The 15,698-nt window shown below is 40.6% G+C and overlaps 1 pseudogene; it reads left to right on the top strand.

Moving 5' to 3' along the window:
• The first annotated feature begins 9,178 nt into the window (after nucleotides 1-9,178).
• Nucleotides 9,179-15,599, top strand: LOC125480066 (annotated as a pseudogene).
• The last annotated feature ends 99 nt before the right edge of the window (nucleotides 15,600-15,698 follow it).

Genomic DNA, 15,698 nt, shown 5'->3' on the forward strand with positions numbered 1-15,698 from the left:
AAATTGCTACGCTGATTTCTGGAAAGAAAAATTTTCTTTCTAGATTGGCTTCCCTTTTTGTTGAAATCGTGCGTAAGAACAAATTTGGTGAAGTTATACCTTCTGTGACACACCCCGACCGAGATCAGGGCATGCTGGCCGTCACGTGGAAGTGACGTAGCCATGTGCACAGTGCGGAAGCTAAAACAGTAAAATAAAAGTGCGAATAATTTAAAAACTAGCAATTATAGAGTGATAGAATATGTGCTAGCGCAAATACGACACTGAATTCAGAGCCTAAGGCCTACAGCAGTCCAAAAGAAACAATACAACAAAAGTACACCCGAAGGTGACCCTACGTAGGTGAGTATCTGTCAGAATGCCGGGACGTCCTCCGAGAAAACCACCAGACCCGCTAGGCTACTAGAACCTGGAGGGGCGCAAAAACAAAAGCGTGAGTGGGCAAAACAAATCTCTTAGAAAACCATTTCATAAAACATAATATAACCCCTCGCCGTAAAACCTGTATACTTCCCAGAAAATAAACATATATACGAAGGTATAAATATTCCAAGTATACGCAAGGATATACCAACATGCTCAAATGTATGTCGTCATGCTCAACGCCTCATAATAACATGCAAATGCTCAGGTATGTATAGCACATCAATAGAATAATAAAATGACAGCCGGAGTCCCCTAAGTGACCTGTACGGCTGAACCTAGAGCTCAATTTACCACTCATTCCCTAAACCTGCCCACGAGTCGGAACCACCTATAGTGGTCTGTACGACAAGCCTGGGTGTAATACATATGACGCTCTAGTGCTACGATCACGTGAAGGCTGTGCGAATAATCGCGGGTCACCTACGAGTCGGAACCACCTATAGTGGTCTGTACGACAGGACTGTGCACCTAACTTGGATTCAAGCTGAGCGTGTGGTGCGGGAGGTGAACAACACGTGAAGGACTGTGCCCTACTCTGGCGGGAGCACTAACACCGGGGGTGCAGGTTATGAGCTCTCTAAGCACCTCTAATCGCTATTTAATGCAAATGATAAACCATGCTTACCTGGCACTTACCTGGGCCGCCACAGCACCAACATACATGTAAATGACGTAAGAATAAATATATAAACCAACTCATATGCCACTAATCACGTATAATCATCAATCATATAAAATTAACGGCGTAAAACAAGGTATTTATACTAATTTCTGGGAAATAACATGTATATAGGTATATACGGAAAACAAAAGCCCACTCACTGGTATGTAGAAGGGTCGTAGCCCCCCTGCCTCGAATGTGCACGCTCGTCCTCAGGATACGTGTCACCTATATGCGAATTAACTATAAAAACGTTAATTTTAAAGCACATAACCGTCCGTTCAAAATAACTTCTCATACATTGCTCAAAATGGACAAATGAATATACCAACGTGATCTACACAACCTCACGATCACAACCATATTTTTTAAAATAATTTTTGGACACGTCACGCGCCCCCACGCGCCAGCACAGACACGGGTCCACGCGCCCCCACGCGCGGCCACGTGACCTGCACGCTGACGGCGTCAAGTGACGCCGTCAGGAATATTCCCTGGAATCTGACGGAATATTCCGTTAACCTTGACTGACGCCGTTAACGTCCGTTAGGAACATTCCGTTAAACCCTAACGGAATATTCCCTTGTCTTCTCCGGCCATCCCCCCTCGCCGGCGCCGGCGCCGTCGCCGGAAACCTGCAACTCGCCATATCTCACTCATTTTTCCACCTTTTTTCATGTTTCTTGCACCAAAATCAACCTTAAAGCTAGTAGAATAAGTTCCAACAAGTTTTAAGGCCTAAATGTCAAGATTATACCTGCCCAAATCTTCAAAACTCGGCCAACTCCAACACTCACGATTCTGACGTCCAAACTCGCCCAACGAGCTACTCCCAAGCTCCTGGGAATCTCACAAACAACACTATGAGCTTCAAATGTCCAAAAACTCGATAAATTACTCTTGCATGAACAATACTCAAATCGGCCATTTTCGAAACAACGTGAAAACAAAGGATTTCTCACCTGTAAAGGGTATGGCTGTGCTCGCCTCGACCTCACGAGTTCAATGGTGTAGCTGGTTTCCACGATCTGTTAGGATTTTGTGGGTTGTGGGTTTGTCCGTACGTTTTCAAAGGGAAGAAGGAGGAATGGAGCTCGGGGGAGAGAGAGAGAGAGACAGTGAAGAGACAGAGGAAGAGAGAGGGTGACAGTGTCTCAGAGTGTATGTGTGTGTGTGTGTGTGGCCCAACACATGCCACACCACCCAAAACAATCCACAACGTGACAAAAATGAACTAGGGGTAAAGTCGTAATTTCACATGTGCGTTTCGATATTCCCGGGACGGGATGTCACAACCTACCCACCTTAATAGAATTTCGTCCCGAAATTCTAAACAACCAAAAACACCCCTAGTAGCCAAAGAACAATCTAGGATACAAGTCCCTCATCCGATCTTCTGTTTCCCACGTCGCTTCCTCAACTGAATGGTTCCTCCACAAAATCTTCACTAATTTCACAGTCTTGTTTCTCAGAACCTTCTCTTTCCAATCAATAATCGTTACCGGTTCCTCGTCGTATGTCAAATCTGGGTTAATTTCTAACGGTTGAGGAGGTATCACATGTGATGGATCAGCAACATAATGTCGGAGCATAGACACGTGGAAAACGTTATGCACTCTGGCTAGCTCCGGAGGTAACTCCAACCTGTAAGCTACCTCACCAACTCGCTCCACGACCATGTATGGTCCGATGTACCGTGGACTTAACTTGCCTTTCTTCCCAAATCTCACTACACCTCTCCACGGCGAAAGCTTCAAAAATACCCAATCTCCGACCTCATACACTCTGTCCGTAGCATGCCGATCCGCTAAGCTTTTCTGTCTATCCTGAGCTGCTTTCAGATTAGTCTTGATTACCTGGACGTTCTGAGTAGTTTCCTCAACGATCTCCGGACCCACTAAAACTCTTTCTCCGACTTCCGACCAACACAACGGTGTGCGACAAGCTCTACCATACAATGCTTCAAATGGTGCCATGCCAATGCTTGAATGAAAACTATTATTATAGGCAAATTCCATCAAATCCAACCGCTGGTGCCAAGCATCACCAAATTGCAACACCGAAGTTCGTAGCATATCCTCCAAGGTCTGTATAGTCCTCTCAGACTGTCCGTCTGTTTGCGGATGATACGCCGTACTGTAGAGTAGTCTCGTACCCAAAGCTTCCTGGAAAGCCACCCAAAACTTAGATGTGAACCGTGGATCACGATCCGAGACAATACTCACCGGGACTCCATGGTACTTCACTACCTTCGAGATGAACAACTCTGTTAATCGACTCAAAGAATACTTCTCTCTTACTGGAATAAAATGTGCGGACTTAGTGAGCCGATCAACGATCACCCAAATGCCGTCAAAACCGTTATGTGTACGCGGGAGCTTGTACACAAAGTCCATGGTGATATTTTCCCATTTCCACTCGGGAACGGGAAGCGGCTGCAACAATCCAAACGGCTTTTTCCTTTCCGCCTTAACCTGCTGACAAATGGCACACCTACTCACATACTCGGCTATCTCCCTCTTCATACCCGGCCAATAATAAAATGGTCGAATGGTATGATACATTTTAGTAGCTCCTGGATGCATGGCGTAAGCCGAGATATGTGCTTCATCCAGAATTTCTTTCTTTAAATCCACAACATTCGGCACGAACATTCTTCCTTCTTGCATCAACATGCGGTCCAATTCACGTACCCTGAGGTCTCTCCTCCTACCTTGTTCTCGAGCTTGGATTAATTCTTGAGTCTGCTCATCAGCTACTTGAGCCGCAAGCACCCGATCAACTAAGATGGGCCTAACCTGAAAATTAGCAAGTAAAGCCACATCTCGATCCTCTGCTTCTAACCTCACTCCTGTAGCACGCAAGTCCGCCAAAAGAGGAATACGGCTTGCATACAACGCATTAATGCGGCCTTGAGACTTCCGACTAAGCGCATCAGCAACTACATTCGCACGACCAGGGTGATAATCAATCGTGCAGTCGTAATCGCTGAGCAACTCCACCCACCTCCGCTGACGAAGATTAAGTTCTTTCTGGGTAAAAAGATACTGGAGACTCTTATGATCAGTAAAGATCCTACACTTCTCACCATAAAGATAGTGTCTCCACAACTTCAACGCAAAAATGATAGCGGCCAACTCCAAATCATGAGTAGGGTAATTCAACTCATGGGGTTTTAACTGACGTGAAGCATAAGCAATCACCCTACCATGCTGCATCAACACACATCCCAGACCATTCAAGGAAGCATCGCTATAAACCTCGAAATCACCACTATCGTCCGGGAGTGCCAGAACAGGTGCTTGAGTGAGACAACGCTTCAACTGTTGGAAACTCTGTTCACACCTATCGTCCCACTCGAATTTAACATCTTTCCTCGTTAGTCTCGTCAATGGTAAGGCAATCACCGAGAAATCTTTAACAAATCTCCGATAATACCCCGCCAAGCCAAGGAAACTTCTCACCTCGGTGACGGTTCGCGGTTGCTCCCAATTCTCCACCGCCGCAACCTTTTGAGGGTCAACCAGAATACCCTGAGCAGAAATAACATGCCCCAGAAACGCTACTTGATTTAGCCAAAACTGGCACTTGCTAAACTTAGCATATAATTGATGTTCCCTCAACCTTTTTAACACCAAGGTAAGATGTCGAACATGCTCCGCCTTCGACTTAGAATACACCAGAATATCATCGATAAAAACAATCACGAACCTATCCAAGTAAGGCTGGAACACCCGATTCATTAAATCCATAAAAGCTGCTGGTGCATTCGTCAACCCAAACGGCATAACCAGAAACTCGTAATGACCATAACGAGTCCTGAACGCCGTCTTAGGAACGTCATCCCTATTAATCTTCAGCTGGTAGTACCCAGACCTCAAATCAATCTTAGAGAACACACAAGCACCTCTAAGCTGATCGAATAAATCATCGATACGTGGCAACGGATAACGGTTTTTAATCGTCACCCGATTCAATTGCCTGTAATCGATACACAGCCTCAAAGTTCCGTCTTTCTTCCTCACAAACAATACTGGAGCGCCCCAAGGTGAAGTACTCGGCTGAATAAAACCCTTATCCACTAATTCCTGCAGCTGCACCTTCAATTCCCTTAATTCAGCAGGTGCCATACGATAAGGAGTCAACGAAATAGGATTAGTACCTGGAAGCAACTCGATAGTGAACTCCAAATCTCGATCTGGTGGTAACCCAGGCAAATCCTCAGGGAACACATCTGGAAAGTGTCGGACGACCCTCACGTCCTCAACACTACAAGTAGGAGCCTCATCCAACACCACATGGGCTAAATACCCCTGACAACCCTTAGTCAACAACTTTTTCGCTCGTAGCGCCGAAATAACACCATGTCTCACCCCACTCTGCTCACCAACAAAGGTAACCACGGGTAGTCCAGGACGACGAAATGTAACTATCTTCCCGTAACAATCAATATTGGCACGATTGGGGTGCAACCAATCCGCGCCCAAAATCACATCGAAATCAACAATATCTAACGGGATAAGATCAGCGGGCATAACCACGCCCTCAACTATCACTGGACAACCTGGGTACACACGATCCACAATACATCTTTCCCCTCTAGGCATAGCGAACTCTAAATCATACCCTAGAGGTGTGGGGCGAGGTTGCGTCACTTGAGCAAATGTGCCCTACTCTGGCGGGAGCACTAACACCGGGGGTGCAGGTTATGAGCTCTCTAAGCACCTCTAATCGCTATTTAATGCAAATGATAAACCATGCTTACCTGGCACTTACCTGGGCCGCAACAGCACCAACATACATGTAAATGACGTAAGAATAAATATATAAACCAACTCATCTGCCACTAATCACGTATAATCATCAATCATATAAAATTAACGGCGTAAAACAAGGTATTTATACTAATTTCTGGGAAATAACATGTATATAGGTATATACGGAAAACAAAAGCCCACTCACTGGTATGTAGAAAGGTCGTAGCCCCCCTGCCTCGAATGTGCACGCTCGTCCTCAGGATACGTGTCACCTATATGCGAATTAACTATAAAAACGTTAATTTTAAAGCACATAACCGTCCGTTCAAAATAACTTCTCATACATTGCTCAAAATGGACAAATGAATATACCAACGTGATCTACACAACCTCACGATCACAACCATATTTTTTAAAATAATTTTTGGACACGTCACGCGCCCCCACGCGCCAGCACAGACACGGGTCCACGCGCCCCCACGCGCGGCCACGTGACCTGCACGCTGACGGCGTCAAGTGACGCCGTCAGGAATATTCCCTGGAATCTGACGGAATATTCCGTTAACCTTGACTGACGCCGTTAACGTCCGTTAGGAACATTCCGTTAAACCCTAACGGAATATTCCCTTGTCTTCTCTGGCCATCCCCCCTCGCCGGCGCCGGCGCCGTCGCCGGAAACCTGCAACTCGCCATATCTCACTCATTTTTCCACCTTTTTTCATGTTTCTTGCACCAAAATCAACCTTAAAGCTAGTAGAATAAGTTCCAACAAGTTTTAAGGCCTAAATGTCAAGATTATACCTGCCCAAATCTTCAAAACTCGGCCAACTCCAACACTCACGATTCTGACGTTCAAACTCGCCCAACGAGCTACTCCCAAGCTCCTGGGAATCTCACAAACAACACTATGAGCTTCAAATGTCCAAAAACTCGATAAATTACTCTTGCATGAACAGTACTCAAATCGGCCATTTTCGAAACAACGTGAAAACAAAGGATTTCTCACCTGTAAAGGGTATGGCTGTGCTCGCCTCGACCTCACGAGTTCAATGGTGTAGCTGGTTTCCACGATCTGTTAGGATTTTGTGGGTTGTGGGTTTGTCCGTACGTTTTCAAAGGGAAGAAGGAGGAATGGAGCTCGGGGGAGAGAGAGAGAGAGACAGTGAAGAGACAGAGGAAGAGAGAGGGTGACAGTGTCTCAGAGTGTATGTGTGTGTGTGTGTGTGGCCCAACACATGCCACACCACCCAAAACAATCCACAACGTGACAAAAACGAACTAGGGGTAAAGTCGTAATTTCACATGTGCGTTTCGATATTTCCGGGACGGGATGTCACATTATGACAGGTATACCTACAGAGAAATAATTCTAAAATTTGTGCTGCATGATTAGCACTTTGTAATTATATGAAGCTTAAAAAGCAGCTTGGAAAGCAAAAGACTTTAGGAAAGAAAGAAATTGGTGATTTCTGTGAATACTTCATTTTTGAACCCATAGAAAAATCATCCTCCAAAAAACCTAAAAAAAAATCCAAAAAATAAAAAAATTTCACAAAAAGGCAGTAGCAAGGGAAAAGAAAAACCCCTTGTTTGCTACAAATGTGGAAACGTATGATATTATTGTAGACATCAAAATTTTGGTGAAATATATGTTCACCAACACATTAAAGTTTTGACATGCCAGGACATACGTGGCATGCCATGTGTCACACAAATTGTACACATGAATACGACTCATCAAAATCAAATAAGTCATCAAGAAGGACACGTGTTAACACTTAGCGGAAAGGAATTATTTGATTTTAATTTAATTAAATCAAATATTAATTGATAGAGACAAATCACGAATTGGCTTACAAATCGAGTCCTGGTTATTTCGTCAATTAATCAAGCCCACAATCAAGGTCAAATCCATCCATAGGCAAGCCTTGGAGAGTCTACAAATAGGAGGCTCCAAGACAAAGAAAAAGGTCCAAAAATCATTCAAGCACCCAAACACTGCCAAAGCTCAAGCACCCAAATCCCCAAAGTGCTTAGAATAATTTAGAAAGTTCTTTGTGCTTTTCACCAAACTTTCAAAGAATCATCAAGCATTACTACCAGTGCCGATCCTTCAAATCGCCAAGAGCAAAAACCTCGCAACAATTGTTCATTCGAGATCAAGTCATCGCAACCCTTGGATCAACAATCTACACATCCACACATCTTTCGAAGATCGAATCAAAAGAAACTTGTAAACAGAGATTGTAACCCTACAAATTCATTAATACAAAATTCACTTTGTACATGTGTTTTCTTGTTATTTGCTACATGATTTTCATGTTTATAGCTATAAAATTGAGTGTATGACGAAAGATAGTTAATAATCTTAATCTTGATGAATGCTTGAAATTGGTAAAAATGTCATGAATTAGATTATAACTGTGAGGAAAATACCTTAAAATGAGAATGGTTTGAGAAAACCTATAGTTCTGAGAAACGGGCATTCCTTCATAAAGCTCATTTTCAATTTATGAAGCAAAAGAAGTTTATTGCAAGGTTCTTACTTGGTATGAGTTGTGTGCTAAGCGATCAAGCAAAAGAACAAATATTTAAAACTACGTGTGTAGAAGGAGACAGTAATCGTGAACCAATATACCAAGAAGATGCGGTTAACACTCTAATATAGAATGTTACCCTCCATTTTGTTGGAACTATTGAGCTCCAACAAGACCGATCTAGAGAACTCATGATGAATCTAAAGTGTCCAACTTTTTCTCATTTTATATGGGTACAATGATATGTTTTATGCTATGGTATTTACTAGACTAGATTGCTACGCTAATTTCTGGAAAGAGATTTTTTTTTCTAGATTGCCTTCTCTTTTTGCTGAAAAGGTGCCCAATAGAATTAGGAACAAATTTGGTGAAGTTGTAACACCCCGTCCCTAATTTTATGATTTTATTAATTTTAAAAGAGTGACTTGACGAAAATGCCCCTAGAGAAGAGATTGTTGACTTTTGTTGACCATCATTTCGTGACACGTATGGGCTATTAATTTACCGTAATCCCGAAGTACTCGACGGTACGAACGTGTAGGCGCAGACATAATCGGAATCGGAGTTACGATGGAGGTTTTATAGAACTACAAATTCGAAAAATACTTTTGTAAAAAATTATTATTCTATATTTTATATATTTTTCATAATTATTATATTATTATTTTAATAATTTTTTGTGGATATTTTGTTATTTTAATAATTTATTTTTGGCCCATGGGGCCCACACATCACAAACTTTCCACTTTCTTCTTGCCACGTATCCGTTCTCCCTACACTTTTGGACCTCTCTTTTCTTTCCCTCATCTCACTCTCTCTCTTGGTCTCACTCTCATCTTTCTCTTTATCTCTTTGTTACTGTGCACACATGGTGCACCAATTTTTGGACCACCACCGCCCAAACCAAGAACACCACGAGCTTTGTCTCGTCCTCACGAGCTCAGAACACCCAACCTTACCTCGAAATTCTTTCTGGATCTTCGGGATCAAATCTCAATTGGGCCGCGACCCTTCCGACCATTTTCCGGCCAATCCACGGCAAGTTAGCCATCGAGAAAGGTACCATTCTTTTCATCTCATTGAAAGGTATGATTTTCATTTTTGAATCACCCTTGTTTTTTCGCCCCACTAGGTTTTAGTGGCTGAGCTTTCGTGTCGCTGAGTATTCTTGGCAAATGTTGGAATAAGAGATTACCTTCGATGGAATAATTATCATTCTACTTTTAGTGTACTTTACTTATACTCTGACATTAGGTGTGAAATAGGTTCATTCTTGCTCACATGCGCACTCTTGCATTTAGTCACTTTTAGGTTTTTAATTTATTCACATTTTCCACATCACTACACTTTATGGCTTCATCACTTCCCGATGTTGGCCAACACAGCTTGATTCAGAGTCCAGGTGGACCTTCCGGGTCGAGGGTGTGTCAGAAGTTATACCTTATGATAGGTATACCAATGGAGAAATAACTTTTGAAATTTGTGCTAAAGAATTAGCACTTTGTAATGATATTAACCTTAAGAAGCAGCTTGAAAAGCAAAAGATTTTAGGAAGGAAAGAAATTGATGATTTCTGTGAATACTTCATTTTCGAACCCATACAAAAATCATCCTCAATAAAACCTCAAAAAAATCTCAAAAAATTTCACAAAAAGGTGGTAACAAGGGAAAAGAAAAAGCTCTTGTTTGCTACAAATGTGGAAAAGTAGGACACTATAAAGCTGAGTGTATGATGAAAGATAAGATTAATAATCTTAATCTTGATGAATGCATGAAACGTCAATTATATGAACTGATGCTAAATTCTTCTACTTAGACAGAAAGCCATTGTGAAATAGCAGTTCTCGAAGATGAAAAATTGTTTGAGTCAACAACTGAAAGTAGTTGTTCCGATTTGAATAAAGAAAGTATGATTTTATACTTAATTGGTCAAATGGAAGACCCATCAGAAAAAAGTGAAACCCTAGAAAGATACTTAACCACAACTAATGAAAAACCAAAAGACAGAACTTTCGGAAAAACAACCAGCTAACACTTATACTTTCAAAACTATTATCAACATGATAGTTAAAACTACCAATAAGGACGAACCAAGTCTGAATGAAAATCAATGCTACCAAGGAAGAGTTAAGAGAACTTAATCATAGAGTTCAAATTCTCGAATTCTTCGAAGATGTTTGAAGTAAAGACGAAACTGAAAAGGAGTTTTAAGGAATGATGGGAGATTTTTCAAAGAGAAGAAGTCCCAAGTCCTGAAAATTAAGGATGAAGAAACAAGCCATGTCTCTACCTTGATGTTTGTTAATAGCAAAATAAATTGATATCCCAGAAATGGTATTCTTTTATTACTTTTATTATTAAAAAAAAAAACTTTCTAGTTTGCAGTTGAAACATTGATTGATTATGGAGCAGACCAAAACTGTATAAACGAAGGAGTATTACCCACAAAGTACTTCTCAAAAGCTTCTCGAGATCTTCTAGAATGCAATCGGCCAGCTAATGAGAATATAATGAGTTGTCAGACGCAGTCGTTCTTCAAAATGAAGTATATTTTAAATACAAGGTCTAAGTCATGCGTAATCTTAGGCACTACTTTTACTAACCTACATACCCAGTTAAAGTTTTTGAAAGGCATTGAAACTGAAGTGGAAGGTACTACTGTGGATGCAAATTTCCGCTTTCCTTGGATTGACAAATTTGCACTTGCAAAATAATAACACCTAAGATTAGGGTCAAAAGCCTCATGCGCACATGATGAATGGAGGAGGGGTGGGCTTTGGCCGAAGAATCTCCGATGTCAAAGTTAGAATTCTGAAAAGAATGTGTTTGAGTGTTTGTGGGAAGCAAAAAGCCCCTTTAGGCTTTGCTCCAGTTTACTGAATTTTGGAGATAAATGAAGTATTTATAGGAGAAAATGAGGAAATAGGCCGGCCCTCTGGGTTTTAGGGGTGGCCGGCCCTAGGGTGGAATTTGGATGATAATATTCCAAGATATTTGTGTAAATAATTATCTTGGAGTAATTAGGTAAATATCCTAAATAAATGGAATTAGGATTACTTACTTGAAAGAGGTCTTCTCTGATTAGGAATGTATTTATGATAAAAATAAGGAATTATCCTATCACAAGTACCCCTGACTTTTTCTATGGGCAGGGATGCCTTGAGCAGTTGTTGGTATGTACCTACTCTATTTCAGCTACTCATGTTGAATAAGGCTACTCCTTGCTCATTCAATAAGGGTAGTCTTGTCCTCCTTAAAAAATAATCCACGTGTCAACTCCATGATTATTGGGATTAGTTTAGGCTCCACAAATGCCCCCACAGCTGCTGCGTTGCTTGCAGGAAAGGGCAGGAGATGTACGAATCCAAAGCTGCAATGGAGTTTGTGTCCCAATTTGATGTAGATTCCCTTTTTGACTTGGAATTTAAATTCTTCTAGGAAAGGAAATGTAATTGCTACCAAAACCTATTTAAGTCTACGTTAAGCAGGGGGTTAAATAAATTTGGAGTGCAATTAAAACCTCGCAAGAAAGATAGAAAGTTAGATGATATTTGTTCCCTCTTCCCCAGCAATCTTCTTCGCTTGTCCGTGCAAAGAATTGTGTTTCCTTATTTTTCTTCTTCTCCAAGGTAAGAAAAATTAATTTTCCTTCTTCTTGATTTTTTAGAGCTTTGGGGCTTGAACTTTTGGCTCGATGCGGATCGAGGGCTTGGGAAAATGTGTAGCCATAGGTTGCTGTGCTGCTGCCGTGGCAGCTTTAATTGCTGCATGGCATGGCTCAGCTGGCTGGGCTAGGAGTGATTCGGTTGGGCCGAGAAGTTTAGCGATGGGGCGCATAGACCTAGGTCTTGGGCTGCTGGGCTCTGGCCTGTGCAGCAAGGGAGAGGTGTGAGACAGAAAGGGAGGCACAGGGGCACCTGCTCCCTCCTATTAGTTTAATTTATAGCAGTAAATAGGAGATGAATTACTTGTCCTCTAAGTAAATAGAATCCTATAGGAAAAGAATAACTATTAATCAAACTTGTTTAGAATTTACACAACCACACTTAAATATAATATCTATAACAACTTTTTATTTATTTATATTAGTTTAAAGAGGGTAGATTGCATATTTTATCTTTTGTTTAGTTGTTAGACAAGAGAGTTGTTAATCCTAATTGAGTGTGATATATTAACTCAAGAAGGTCATATCAAACATACTAAACTCAATGTATTGAACTCACACTACTGTAGAAGAAGTGTTTATAGATATCACACTCATGTTGTCTAATTCTTATATATAGATATCACACTCACTCAAACTACGACTTTCCACAGTAGGGCAAAGAAAAATGAGGGTTATACCAATATATTGAGCTAATATAGGAATCACACTCCTACAATGGGCCAAAAAATTTTGAGTGTGATACCAATATATTAAACTCACGAGATTAACAATATATTGAACTCATGAGTGTGATACTTTTAAATTAGTACATTCTAAGTAAGACTGTCATAGTTACATAATTCACACTAGTGTAACACTAGTGTTATAGATATCAAACCTAGATTGCGTGATTCCTATAATAACACTCACTCAAACTATTGTGGAAGAACTTAGAATAGAGAAAATCATCGCTAATTGCAAGCAAGGCCTAAACCCTAAACTTCTCATTGTGCCTACTGTACATACTATATAAGAATCTGTTATGAAGTTAAGAATTCATGTTAAGACCGTTATAACTATTAACTCAAACATACTCGTCCACTGTTCAAACATAATTTCCAAACAAAGCTATTAACTCAAGCAGAGTTCAGCCAGGACTTATATATAATCATGTTTAACACCATTATTTAATACGCTGGTTACAAAACAAAAATTCCTTCATTTCACTCTTTCTCCCTTCGCGCTGCTGTTTGGTTCTTTCAAGAAAAACCTACACACACTGTTCTAACTAATGGCGCCGCCCCATTTTACGACGCGGCGGGTAGAATTTATTGGGAGGCAGTGGAACTTGTTCGACATAGCCACTTCGATTGTTGTTCTGCTTTTCCATATCCTTTCTCTTCTAGCGCCATTTTATTTCAACTGGGGTGCATTTTGGTTGTTCGTGGCGCTATATATTTTGACAGGTCTAGGAATAACTCTAGGTTACCATAGGAGCCTTGCGCACCGGAGTTTTAAGCTTCCCAGATGGCTCGAACTTTTTTGCCTATTGCGGTGCTTTGGCACTTCAAGTCTGCTTAAGAGAAATGCTAATAGAGGAATATATACGAATTTAGAAACCATGTGATATATATCGCAAAACCGCAGTTGATAATTTGTTAAAATAGTTAGTACTTTTAACATTGCTGGTGTTTGAGATCTGATTCTCACCAGAATCATTAAATTGATGTGTTATTTATGTAATTATACTTTTTAATTAAGTTTAGAATTTTTTTTTTGTGAACTGATCTTGTGTTTGGTTTGCAGGGAAGTCCAATACGACCACCAGTTTACAGACACAAAGAAAGACCCTCATAGCCCACTTATGGGGTTCTGGTTTAGTCACATTGGTTGGATCTTCAATAACAGCTTTCGATTTGTAAGTGAACAAAATTCTCTCTCCCCCTCAGTATAAAACTCCCTCTCTCTCTCTCACTCTCTCTCTCTCTCTCTCTCTCTCTCTCTCTCTGTGACAAAGTGAGATGCATACCAATTTTGCAGTACGAAAGACGACTAAATAATGTTGATGATTTAAAAAGGCAGCCGTACTATAGGTTTCTTCATCGTACGCATCTTCTTCACTCGGTTGTTCTTGGAGTTCTACTGTATGTCATGGGAGGACTACCCTTTCTGGTTTGGGGAATGGTAAATTACTTGTACTATTTTCTTTCTCATCAAAGGCAGCTAGCCCTGCCAAATTTACTTTCACGTGTATCTCTAGGAAAAAGATTCAAACTATAACATAAATTTCATACCCTTTTTTTCTTACACTGAAAACATGACAAGCTCCTCAAGTGATTTAGTGAAGCGGTAGCTCGTCATAAAGAAACTTATATATAATTACACAGCCATAATGCCGTCTCATCCGAATCATACAAAGCAGACCAACGTGTACAAATGCTTATGCATGTCTTTGTATTATTGGCACGGGACACCACAATGACAATATACCCATGCTCTGAAAGTCGTGCTCCGTAATTAGATGCAATACATGGTCCATAAATATATCATAGTATCTTTGCCATTACATTATTTATAATTCATGACCCGTAAATATTATTAATCCAGCGTCCATCGTTTTTTAATGTAACCAGCTGGATTTTTATTCACTGCAGGCTGTGAGGACGGTAGTACTTTACCACATTACTTTCTCAGTAAATTCTATTGGCCACATATGGGGAAGACAAGCATGAGATACCGGTGATTTCTCTAAAAACAACTGGTATGTGTGTGTGTGTGTGTGTGTGTGTGTGTAATGTAGCTATAACGGAATCTCCATATATTATGTTCGTTCTTTGCATGGATAAATAGTAAAAGTATGTGAATTTGAATTGTTTTAGGTTGCTGGCATTGCCGACCCTTGGAGAAGGCTGGCACAATAACCGCCATGCTTTTGACCACTCAGCTCAGCAAGGCCTGGAATGGTGGCAGGTTGATATTACATGGTATTTAATAAGATTTCTTCAAGTTGCTGGTTTGGCCACCGACGTGAAAACCCCAACTGGAACTCACAAGAAAAGGAAAGCTTTACACAAACAAATCATTGAGAGAAACAATTAAGACAAAAGTTAGCAATGGATATCTTCCAAACCACGAATATTATTGCGCTTTTTTTTTTTTTTTTTTTTTTTGCTTATTTATTTATTTATTATCGTTGTCTTGATTGGGGACGGGGAAGAGGGTTTTGATCTTTCTCTGTTTGCCCAGCTGAAGAGATCAAATCCACAAATTAACGTTTGCCAAAAATAAAGGAGCACTTAGTATAATATTCTTATTAGATATGGAGAGTTTTAAGCCCATTACATATGTTGTATGATATTCCCATAGTTAAATATCAGAAAGTGGGACGAACAAGACTACAAAAAAAGAATATTACTAAACAAACGAGAATACCGAAATGGCTATAAAATCTTAAGAGGCTACATCGTGACTAACTTATTCTTGATTGAATAACAAGTGTGCTATTTATAATAAACTAGCCATAACCCTAAATGGTAAGAAACAAAACTCTAATGCTAATGTGCTAAGCCTAGAAAACCAAACATTAAAGTAAACCTAATTACTAATATTTTCCAACACCCCTGTCAAACTCATGACAGTATACGACATGGGTTTGCAAACAAGCAGATGTG

The sequence above is a fragment of a genome, unplaced genomic scaffold (genome assembly GCF_019419815.1).
Source record: "Pyrus x bretschneideri cultivar Hongxiangsu unplaced genomic scaffold, Pyrus_bretschneideri_v1 Contig31, whole genome shotgun sequence".
Lineage (NCBI taxonomy): Eukaryota > Viridiplantae > Streptophyta > Magnoliopsida > Rosales > Rosaceae > Pyrus > Pyrus x bretschneideri.